The following is a 13,106-nucleotide window of genomic DNA, read 5'->3' as shown; positions in this document are numbered from 1 at the left end:
CACTAACATGACACTAACATGGCACTAACATGACACTAACATGGCACTTACATGACAATGACATGGCACTAACATGACAATGACATGGCACAAACATGACACTAACATGGCACTAACATGACACTAACATGGCGCTAACATGACAATAACATGGCACTAACATGGCACTAACATGACTCTAACATGGCACTAACATGACACTAACATGGCACTAACATGACACTAACATGGCACTAACATGACAATGACATGGCACTAACATGACAATGACATGACACTGACATGGCACTAACATGACACTAACATGGCACTGACATGACACTAACATGGCACTAACATGACACTAACATGGAACTAACATGACAATGACATGACACTGACATGGCACTAACATGACACTAACATGGCACTAACATGACACTAACATGGCACTAACATGACACTAACATGGCACTAACATTACAATGACATGGCACTAACATGACAATGACATGACACTGACATGGCACTAACATGACACTAACATGGCACTAACATGACACTAACATGGCACTAACATGACACTAACATGGAACTAACATGACAATGACATGACACTGACATGGCACTAACATGACACTAACATGGCACTAACATGACACTAACATGGCACTAACATGACACTAACATGGCACTAACATGACAATGACATGGCACTAACATGACAATGACATGACACTAACATGGCACTAACATGACACTGACATGACACTGACATGGCTCTAACATGGCACTAACATGACACTGACATGGCTCTAACATGGCACTAACATGGCACTAATTTGTCACTAACATGACACTAACATGGCACTAACATGGCACTAACATGACACTGACATGACACTAAAATGGCACTAACATGGCACTAATACGTCACTAACATGACACTGACATGACACTAACATGGCACTAACATGGCACTAATACGTCACTAATACGACACTAACATGGCACTAACATGGCACTAACATGGCACTAACATGACACTGACATGACACTGACATGGCACTAACATCGCTCTAACATGGCACTAACATGGCACTAATACGTCACTAACATGACACTAACATGGCACTAACATGGCACTAACATGACACTGACATGACACTGACATGGCACTAACATGACACTAACATGACACTAACATGGCACTGACATGGCACTGACATGGCACTGACATGACACTAACATGGCACTAACATGACACTAACATGGCACTAACATGACAATGACATGGCACTAACATGACAATGACATGACACTAACATGGCACTAACATGGCACTAACATGACACTAACATGGCACTAACATGACAATGACATGGCACTAACATGACAATGACATGACACTAACATGGCACTAACATGGCACTAACATGGCACTAACATGACACTGACATGGCACTAACATGACAATGACATGACACTAACATGGCACTAACATGACAATGACATGACACTTACATGGCTCTAACATGGCACTAACATGACACTGACATGGCTCTAACATGGCACTAACATGGCACTAATACGTCACTAACATGACACTAACATGGCACTAACATGGCACTAACATGACACTGACATGACACTAACATGGCACTAACATGGCACTAATACGTCACTAACATGACACTGACATGACACTAACATGGCACTAACATGGCACTAACATGGCACTAATACGTCACTAACATGACAATGACATGACTATAACATGGCACTAACATGACAATGACATGACACTGACATGGCTCTAACATGTCACTAACATGACACTGACATGACACTGACATGACACTAACATGGCACTAACATGGCACTAACATGGCACTAACATGACACTGACATGACACTGACATGGCACTAACATCTCTCTAACATGGCACTAACATGGCACTAATACGTCACTAACATGACACTGACATGACACTGACATGGCACTAACATGACACTAACATGACACTAACATGGCACTAACATGGCACTGACATGGCACTGACATGGCACTGACATGGCACTAACATGACACTAACATGGCACTAACATGACACTAACATGGCACTAACATGGCACTAACATGACAATGACATGGCACTAACATGACACTGACATGGCACTAACATGACACTAACATGGCACTAACATGACAATGACATGGCACTAACATGACAATGACATTACACTAACATGGCACTAACATGACACTAACATGGCACTAACATGACACTGACATGAAAGTAACATGACACTAACATGGCACTAACATGACACTAACATGGCACTAACATGACAATGACATGGCACTAACATGACAATGACATGGCTCTAACATGGCACTAACATGGCACTAACATGACACTAACATGGCACTAACATGACACTGACATGACACTAACATGGCACTAACATGGCACTAACATGGCACTAAAATGACACTGACATGACACTAACATGGCACTAACATGGCACTAACATGACACTGACATGACACTGACATGGCACTAACATGACACTAACATGATACTAACATGGCACTGACATGGCACTGACATGGCACTAACATGGCACTAACATGACACTAACATGGCACTAACATGACACTAACATGGCACTAACATGACACTAACATGGCACTAACATGACAATGACATGGCACTAACATGACAATGACATGACACTGACATGGCACTAACATGACACTAACATGGCACTAACATGACACTAACATGGCACTAACATGACACTAACATGGAACTAACATGACAATGACATGACACTGACATGGCACTAACATGACACTAACATGGCACTAACATGACACTAACATGGCACTAACATGACACTAACATGGCACTAACATGACAATGACATGGCACTAACATGACAATGACATGACACTAACATGGCACTAACATGACACTGACATGACACTGACATGGCTCTAACATGGCACTAACATGACACTGACATGGCTCTAACATGGCACTAACATGGCACTAATTTGTCACTAACATGACACTAACATGGCACTAATACGTCACTAACATGACACTGACATGACACTAACATGGCACTAACATGGCACTAATACGTCACTAATACGACACTAACATGGCACTAACATGGCACTAACATGGCACTAACATGACACTGACATGACACTGACATGGCACTAACATCGCTCTAACATGGCACTAACATGGCACTAATACGTCACTAACATGACACTAACATGGCACTAACATGGCACTAACATGACACTGACATGACACTGACATGGCACTAACATGACACTAACATGACACTAACATGGCACTGACATGGCACTGACATGGCACTGACATGACACTAACATGGCACTAACATGACACTAACATGGCACTAACATGACAATGACATGGCACTAACATGACAATGACATGACACTAACATGGCACTAACATGGCACTAACATGACACTAACATGGCACTAACATGACAATGACATGGCACTAACATGACAATGACATGACACTAACATGGCACTAACATGGCACTAACATGGCACTAACATGACACTGACATGGCACTAATATGACAATGACATGACACTAACATGGCACTAACATGACAATGACATGACACTTACATGGCTCTAACATGGCACTAACATGACACTGACATGGCTCTAACATGGCACTAACATGGCACTAATACGTCACTAACATGACACTAACATGGCACTAACATGGCACTAACATGACACTGACATGACACTAACATGGCACTAACATGGCACTAATACGTCACTAACATGACACTGACATGACACTAACATGGCACTAACATGGCACTAACATGGCACTAATACGTCACTAACATGACAATGACATGACACTAACATGGCACTAACATGACAATGACATGACACTGACATGGCTCTAACATGGCACTAACATGACACTGACATGACACTGACATGACACTAACATGGCACTAACATGGCACTAACATGGCACTAACATGACACTGACATGACACTGACATGGCACTAACATCTCTCTAACATGGCACTAACATGGCACTAATACGTCACTAACATGACACTGACATGACACTGACATGGCACTAACATGACACTAACATGACACTAACATGGCACTAACATGGCACTGACATGGCACTAACATGACACTAACATGACACTAACATGACACTAACATGGCACTAACATGACACTAACATGGCACTAACATGACAATGACATGGCACTAACATGACAATGACATCAAATCAAATCAAATCAAATCAATTTATTTTTGTAAGGCCCAAAATCACAACAACAGTTGCCTCTGAGGGCCACAGGGAGAAATGAATCAACAATGTCTGTGGTGGCGAACTGACATGGCTCTAACATGGCACTAACATGGCACTAATTTGTCACTAACATGACACTAACATGGCACTAACGTGGCACTAACATGACACTGACATGACACTAAAATGGCACTAACATGGCACTAATACGTCACTAACATGACACTGACATGACACTAACATGGCACTAACATGGCACTAATACGTCACTAATACGACACTAACATGGCACTAACATGGCACTAACATGGCACTAACATGACACTGACATGACACTGACATGGCACTAACATCGCTCTAACATGGCACTAACATGGCACTAATACGTCACTAACATGACACTAACATGGCACTAACATGGCACTAACATGACACTGACATGACACTGACATGGCACTAACATGACACTAACATGACACTAACATGGCACTGACATGGCACTGACATGGCACTGACATGACACTAACATGGCACTAACATGACACTAACATGGCACTAACATGACAATGACATGGCACTAACATGACAATGACATGACACTAACATGGCACTAACATGGCACTAACATGACACTAACATGGAACTAACATGACAATGACATGGCACTAACATGACAATGACATGACACTAACATGGCACTAACATGGCACTAACATGGCACTAACATGACACTGACATGGCACTAACATGACAATGACATGACACTAACATGGCACTAACATGACAATGACATGACACTTACATGGCTCTAACATGGCACTAACATGACACTGACATGGCTCTAACATGGCACTAACATGGCACTAATACGTCACTAACATGACACTGACATGACACTAACATGGCACTAACATGGCACTAATACGTCACTAACATGACACTGACATGACACTAACATGGCACTAACATGGCACTAACATGGCACTAATACGTCACTAACATGACAATGACATGACACTAACATGGCACTAACATGACAATGACATGACACTGACATGGCTCTAACATGGCACTAACATGACACTGACATGACACTGACATGACACTAACATGGCACTAACATGGCACTAACATGGCACTAACATGACACTGACATGACACTGACATGGCACTAACATCTCTCTAACATGGCACTAACATGGCACTAATACGTCACTAACATGACACTGACATGACACTGACATGGCACTAACATGACACTAACATGACACTGACATGGCACTAACATGGCACTGACATGGCACTGACATGGCACTGACATGGCACTAACATGACACTAACATGGCACTAACATGACACTAACATGGCACTAACATGGCACTAACATGACAATGACATGGGACTAACATGACACTGACATGGCACTAACATGACACTAACATGGCACTAACATGACAATGACATGGCACTAACATGACAATGACATGACACTAACATGGCACTAACATGGCACTAACATGACACTAACATGGCACTAACATGACACTGACATGAACGTAACATGACACTAACATGGCACTAACATGACACTAACATGGCACTAACATGACAATGACATGGCACTAACATGACAATGACATGGCTCTAACATGGCACTAACATGGCACTAACATGACACTAACATGGCACTAACATGACACTGACATGACACTAACATGGCACTAACATGGCACTAACATGGCACTAACATGACACTGACATGACACTGACATGGCACCAACATCGCTCTAGCATGGCACTAACATGGCACTAATACGTCAATAACATGACACTAACATGGCACCAACATCGCTCTAGCATGGCACTAACATGGCACTAATACGTCAATAACATGGCACTAACATGACACTGACATGACACTGACATGGCACTAACATGACACTAACATGACACTAACATGGCACTGACATGGCACTAACATGACACTAACATGGCACTAACATGACACTAACATGGCACTAACATGACACTAACATGGCACTAACATGACAATGACATGGCACTAACATGACAATGACATGACACTGACATGGCACTAACATGACACTAACATGGCACTAACATGACACTAACATGGCACTAACATGACACTAACATGGAACTAACATGACAATGACATGACACTGACATGGCACTAACATGACACTAACATGGCACTAACATGACACTAACATGGCACTAACATGACACTAACATGGCACTAACATGACAATGACATGGCACTAACATGACAATGACATGACACTAACATGGCACTAACATGACACTGACATGACACTGACATGGCTCTAACATGGCACTAACATGACACTGACATGGCTCTAACATGGCACTAACATGGCACTAATTTGTCACTAACATGACACTAACATGGCACTAACATGGCACTAACATGACACTGACATGACACTAAAATGGCACTAACATGGCACTAATACGTCACTAACATGACACTGACATGACACTAACATGGCACTAACATGGCACTAATACGTCACTAATACGACACTAACATGGCACTAACATGGCACTAACATGGCACTAACATGACACTGACATGACACTGACATGGCACTAACATCGCTCTAACATGGCACTAACATGGCACTAATACGTCACTAACATGACACTAACATGGCACTAACATGGCACTAACATGACACTGACATGACACTGACATGGCACTAACATGACACTAACATGACACTAACATGGCACTGACATGGCACTGACATGGCACTGACATGACACTAACATGGCACTAACATGACACTAACATGGCACTAACATGACAATGACATGGCACTAACATGACAATGACATGACACTAACATGGCACTAACATGGCACTAACATGACACTAACATGGCACTAACATGACAATGACATGGCACTAACATGACAATGACATGACACTAACATGGCACTAACATGGCACTAACATGGCACTAACATGACACTGACATGGCACTAACATGACAATGACATGACACTAACATGGCACTAACATGACACTGACATGGCTCTAACATGGCACTAACATGGCACTAATACGTCACTAACATGACACTAACATGGCACTAACATGGCACTAACATGACACTGACATGACACTAACATGGCACTAACATAGCACTAATACGTCACTAACATGACACTGACATGACACTAACATGGCACTAACATGGCACTAACATGGGACTAATACGTCACTAACATGACAATGACATGACACTAACATGGCACTAACATGACAATGACATGACACTAACATGGCTCTAACATGGCACTAACATGACACTGACATGACACTGACATGACACTAACATGGCACTAACATGGCACTAACATGGCACTAACATGACACTGACATGACACTGACATGGCACTAACATCTCTCTAACATGGCACTAACATGGCACTAATACGTCACTAACATGACACTGACATGACACTGACATGGCACTAACATGACACTAACATGACACTAACATGGCACTAACATGGCACTGACATGGCACTGACATGGCACTGACATGGCACTAACATGACACTAACATGGCACTAACATGACACTAACATGGCACTAACATGGCACTAACATGACAATGACATGGCACTAACATGACACTGACATGGCACTAACATGACACTAACATGGCACTAACATGACAATGACATGGCACTAACATGACAATGACATGACACTAACATGGCACTAAAATGGCACTAACATGACACTAACATGGCACTAACATGACACTGACATGAAAGTAACATGACACTAACATGGCACTAACATGACACTAACATGGCACTAACATGGCACTAACATGACACTAACATGGCACTAACATGACACTAACATGGCACTAACATGACACTAACATGGCACTAACATGACAATGACATGGCACTAACATGACAATGACATGACACTAACATGGCACTAACATGACACTGACATGACACTGACATGGCTCTAACATGGCACTAACATGACACTGACATGGCTCTAACATGGCACTAACATGGCACTAATTTGTCACTAACATGACACTAACATGGCACTAACATGGCACTAACATGACACTGACATGACACTAAAATGGCACTAACATGGCACTAATACGTCACTAACATGACACTGACATGACACTAACATGGCACTAACATGGCACTAATACGTCACTAATACGACACTAACATGGCACTAACATGGCACTAACATGGCACTAACATGACACTGACATGACACTGACATGGCACTAACATCGCTCTAACATGGCACTAACATGGCACTAATACGTCACTAACATGACACTAACATGGCACTAACATGGCACTAACATGACACTGACATGACACTGACATGGCACTAACATGACACTAACATGACACTAACATGGCACTGACATGGCACTGACATGGCACTGACATGACACTAACATGGCACTAACATGACACTAACATGGCACTAACATGACAATGACATGGCACTAACATGACAATGACATGACACTAACATGGCACTAACATGGCACTAACATGACACTAACATGGCACTAACATGACAATGACATGGCACTAACATGACAATGACATGACACTAACATGGCACTAACATGGCACTAACATGGCACTAACATGACACTGACATGGCACTAACATGACAATGACATGACACTAACATGGCACTAACATGACACTGACATGGCTCTAACATGGCACTAACATGGCACTAATACGTCACTAACATGACACTAACATGGCACTAACATGGCACTAACATGACACTGACATGACACTAACATGGCACTAACATAGCACTAAGACGTCACTAACATGACACTGACATGACACTAACATGGCACTAACATGGCACTAACATGGGACTAATACGTCACTAACATGACAATGACATGACACTAACATGGCACTAACATGACAATGACATGACACTAACATGGCTCTAACATGGCACTAACATGACACTGACATGACACTGACATGACACTAACATGGCACTAACATGGCACTAACATGGCACTAACATGACACTGACATGACACTGACATGGCACTAACATCTCTCTAACATGGCACTAACATGGCACTAATACGTCACTAACATGACACTGACATGACACTGACATGGCACTAACATGACACTAACATGACACTAACATGGCACTAACATGGCACTGACATGGCACTGACATGGCACTGACATGGCACTAACATGACACTAACATGGCACTAACATGACACTAACATGGCACTAACATGGCACTAACATGACAATGACATGGCACTAACATGACACTGACATGGCACTAACATGACACTAACATGGCACTAACATGACAATGACATGGCACTAACATGACAATGACATGACACTAACATGGCACTAAAATGGCACTAACATGACACTAACATGGCACTAACATGACACTGACATGAAAGTAACATGACACTAACATGGCACTAACATGACACTAACATGGCACTAACATGGCACTAACATGACACTAACATGGCACTAACATGACACTGACATGACACTAACATGGCACTAACATGGCACTAACATGGCACTAACATGACACTGACATGACACTGACATGGCACCAACATCGCTCTAACATGGCACTAACATGGCACTAATACGTCAATAACATGACACTAACATGGCACTAACATGGCACTAACATGACACTGACATGACACTGACATGGCACTAACACGACACTAACATGACACTAACATGGCACTAACATGGCACTAACATGACACTGACATGACACTGACATGGCACTAACATGACACTAACATGACACTAACATGGCACTGACATGGCACTAACATGACACTAACATGGCACTAACATGACACTAACATGGCACTAACATGACACTAACATGGCACTAACATGACAATGACATGGCACTAACATGACAATGACATGACACTGACATGGCACTAACATGACACTAACATGGCACTAACATGACACTAACATGGCACTAACATGACACTAACATGGAACTAACATGACAATGACATGACACTGACATGGCACTAACATGACACTAACATGGCACTAACATGACACTAACATGGCACTAACATGACACTAACATGGCACTAACATGACAATGACATGGCACTAACATGACAATGACATGACACTAACATGGCACTAACATGACACTGACATGACACTGACATGGCTCTAACATGGCACTAACATGACACTGACATGGCTCTAACATGGCACTAACATGGCACTAATTTGTCACTAACATGACACTAACATGGCACTAACATGGCACTAACATGACACTGAAATGACACTAAAATGGCACTAACATGGCACTAATACGTCACTAACATGACACTGACATGACACTAACATGGCACTAACATGGCACTAATACGTCACTAATACGACACTAACATGGCACTAACATGGCACTAACATGGCACTAACATGACACTGACATGACACTGACATGGCACTAACATCGCTCTAACATGGCACTAACATGGCACTAATACGTCACTAACATGACACTAACATGGCACTAACATGGCACTAACATGACACTGACATGACACTGACATGGCACTAACATGACACTAACATGACACTAACATGGCACTGACATGGCACTGACATGGCACTGACATGACACTAACATGGCACTAACATGACACTAACATGGCACTAACATGACAATGACATGGCACTAACATGACAATGACATGACACTAACATGGCACTAACATGGCACTAACATGACACTAACATGGCACTAACATGACAATGACATGGCACTAACATGACAATGACATGACACTAACATGGCACTAACATGGCACTAACATGGCACTAACATGACACTGACATGGCACTAACATGACAATGACATGACACTAACATGGCACTAACATGACAATGACATGACACTTACATGGCTCTAACATGGCACTAACATGACACTGACATGGCTCTAACATGGCACTAACATGGCACTAATACGTCACTAACATGACACTAACATGGCACTAACATGGCACTAACATGACACTGACATGACACTAACATGGCACTAACATAGCACTAATACGTCACTAACATGACACTGACATGACACTAACATGGCACTAACATGGCACTAACATGGGACTAATACGTCACTAACATGACAATGACATGACACTAACATGGCACTAACATGACAATGACATGACACTAACATGGCTCTAACATGGCACTAACATGACACTGACATGACACTGACATGACACTAACATGGCACTAACATGGCACTAACATGGCACTAACATGACACTGACATGACACTGACATGGCACTAACATCTCTCTAACATGGCACTAACATGGCACTAATACGTCACTAACATGACACTGACATGACACTGACATGGCACTAACATGACACTAACATGACACTAACATGGCACTAACATGGCACTGACATGGCACTGACATGGCACTGACATGGCACTAACATGACACTAACATGGCACTAACATGACACTAACATGGCACTAACATGGCACTAACATGACAATGACATGGCACTAACATGACACTGACATGGCACTAACATGACACTAACATGGCACTAACATGACAATGACATGGCACTAACATGACAATGACATGACACTAACATGGCACTAAAATGGCACTAACATGACACTAACATGGCACTAACATGACACTGACATGAAAGTAACATGACACTAACATGGCACTAACATGACACTAACATGGCACTAACATGGCACTAACATGACACTAACATGGCACTAACATGACACTGACATGACACTAACATGGCACTAACATGGCACTAACATGGCACTAACATGACACTGACATGACACTGACATGGCACCAACATCGCTCTAACATGGCACTAACATGGCACTAATACGTCAATAACATGACACTAACATGGCACTAACATGGCACTAACATGACACTGACATGACACTGACATGGCACTAACATGACACTAACATGACACTAACATGGCACTGACATGGCACTGACATGGCACTAACATGGCACTAACATGGCACTAACATGGCACTGACATGGCACTGACATGGCACTAACATGGCACTAATATGTCACTAACATCACACTAACATGGCACTAACATGGCACTAACATGGCACTAACATGACACTGACATGACACTGACATGGCACTAACATGACACTAACATGACACTAACATGGCACTGACATGGCACTGACATGACAATGACATGACACTAACATGGCACTAACATTACAATGACATGACACTGACATGAAACTAACATGACACTAACATGGCACTAACATGACACTAACATGGCACTAACATGACAATGACATGGCACTAACATGACACTGACATGACACTAACATGGCACTAACATGGCACTAATACGTCACTAACATGACACTAACATGGCACTAACATGGCACTAACATGGCACTAACTGACACTGACATGACACTGACATGGCACTAACATCGCTCTAACATGGCACTAACATGGCACTAACATGACACTAACATGGCACTAACATGGCACTAATACGTCAATAACATGACACTAACATGGCACTAACATGGCACTGACATGGCACTGACATGGCACTAACATGGCACTAACATG

This window comes from Eucyclogobius newberryi, unplaced genomic scaffold (genome assembly GCF_026437365.1).
Source record: "Eucyclogobius newberryi isolate DKJ021-1_F unplaced genomic scaffold, fEucNew1.0.hap1 SCAF_16, whole genome shotgun sequence".
NCBI classification, from domain to species: Eukaryota; Metazoa; Chordata; class Actinopteri; order Gobiiformes; family Gobiidae; genus Eucyclogobius; species Eucyclogobius newberryi.
Note: the sequence above shows the minus strand (reverse complement) of the source record.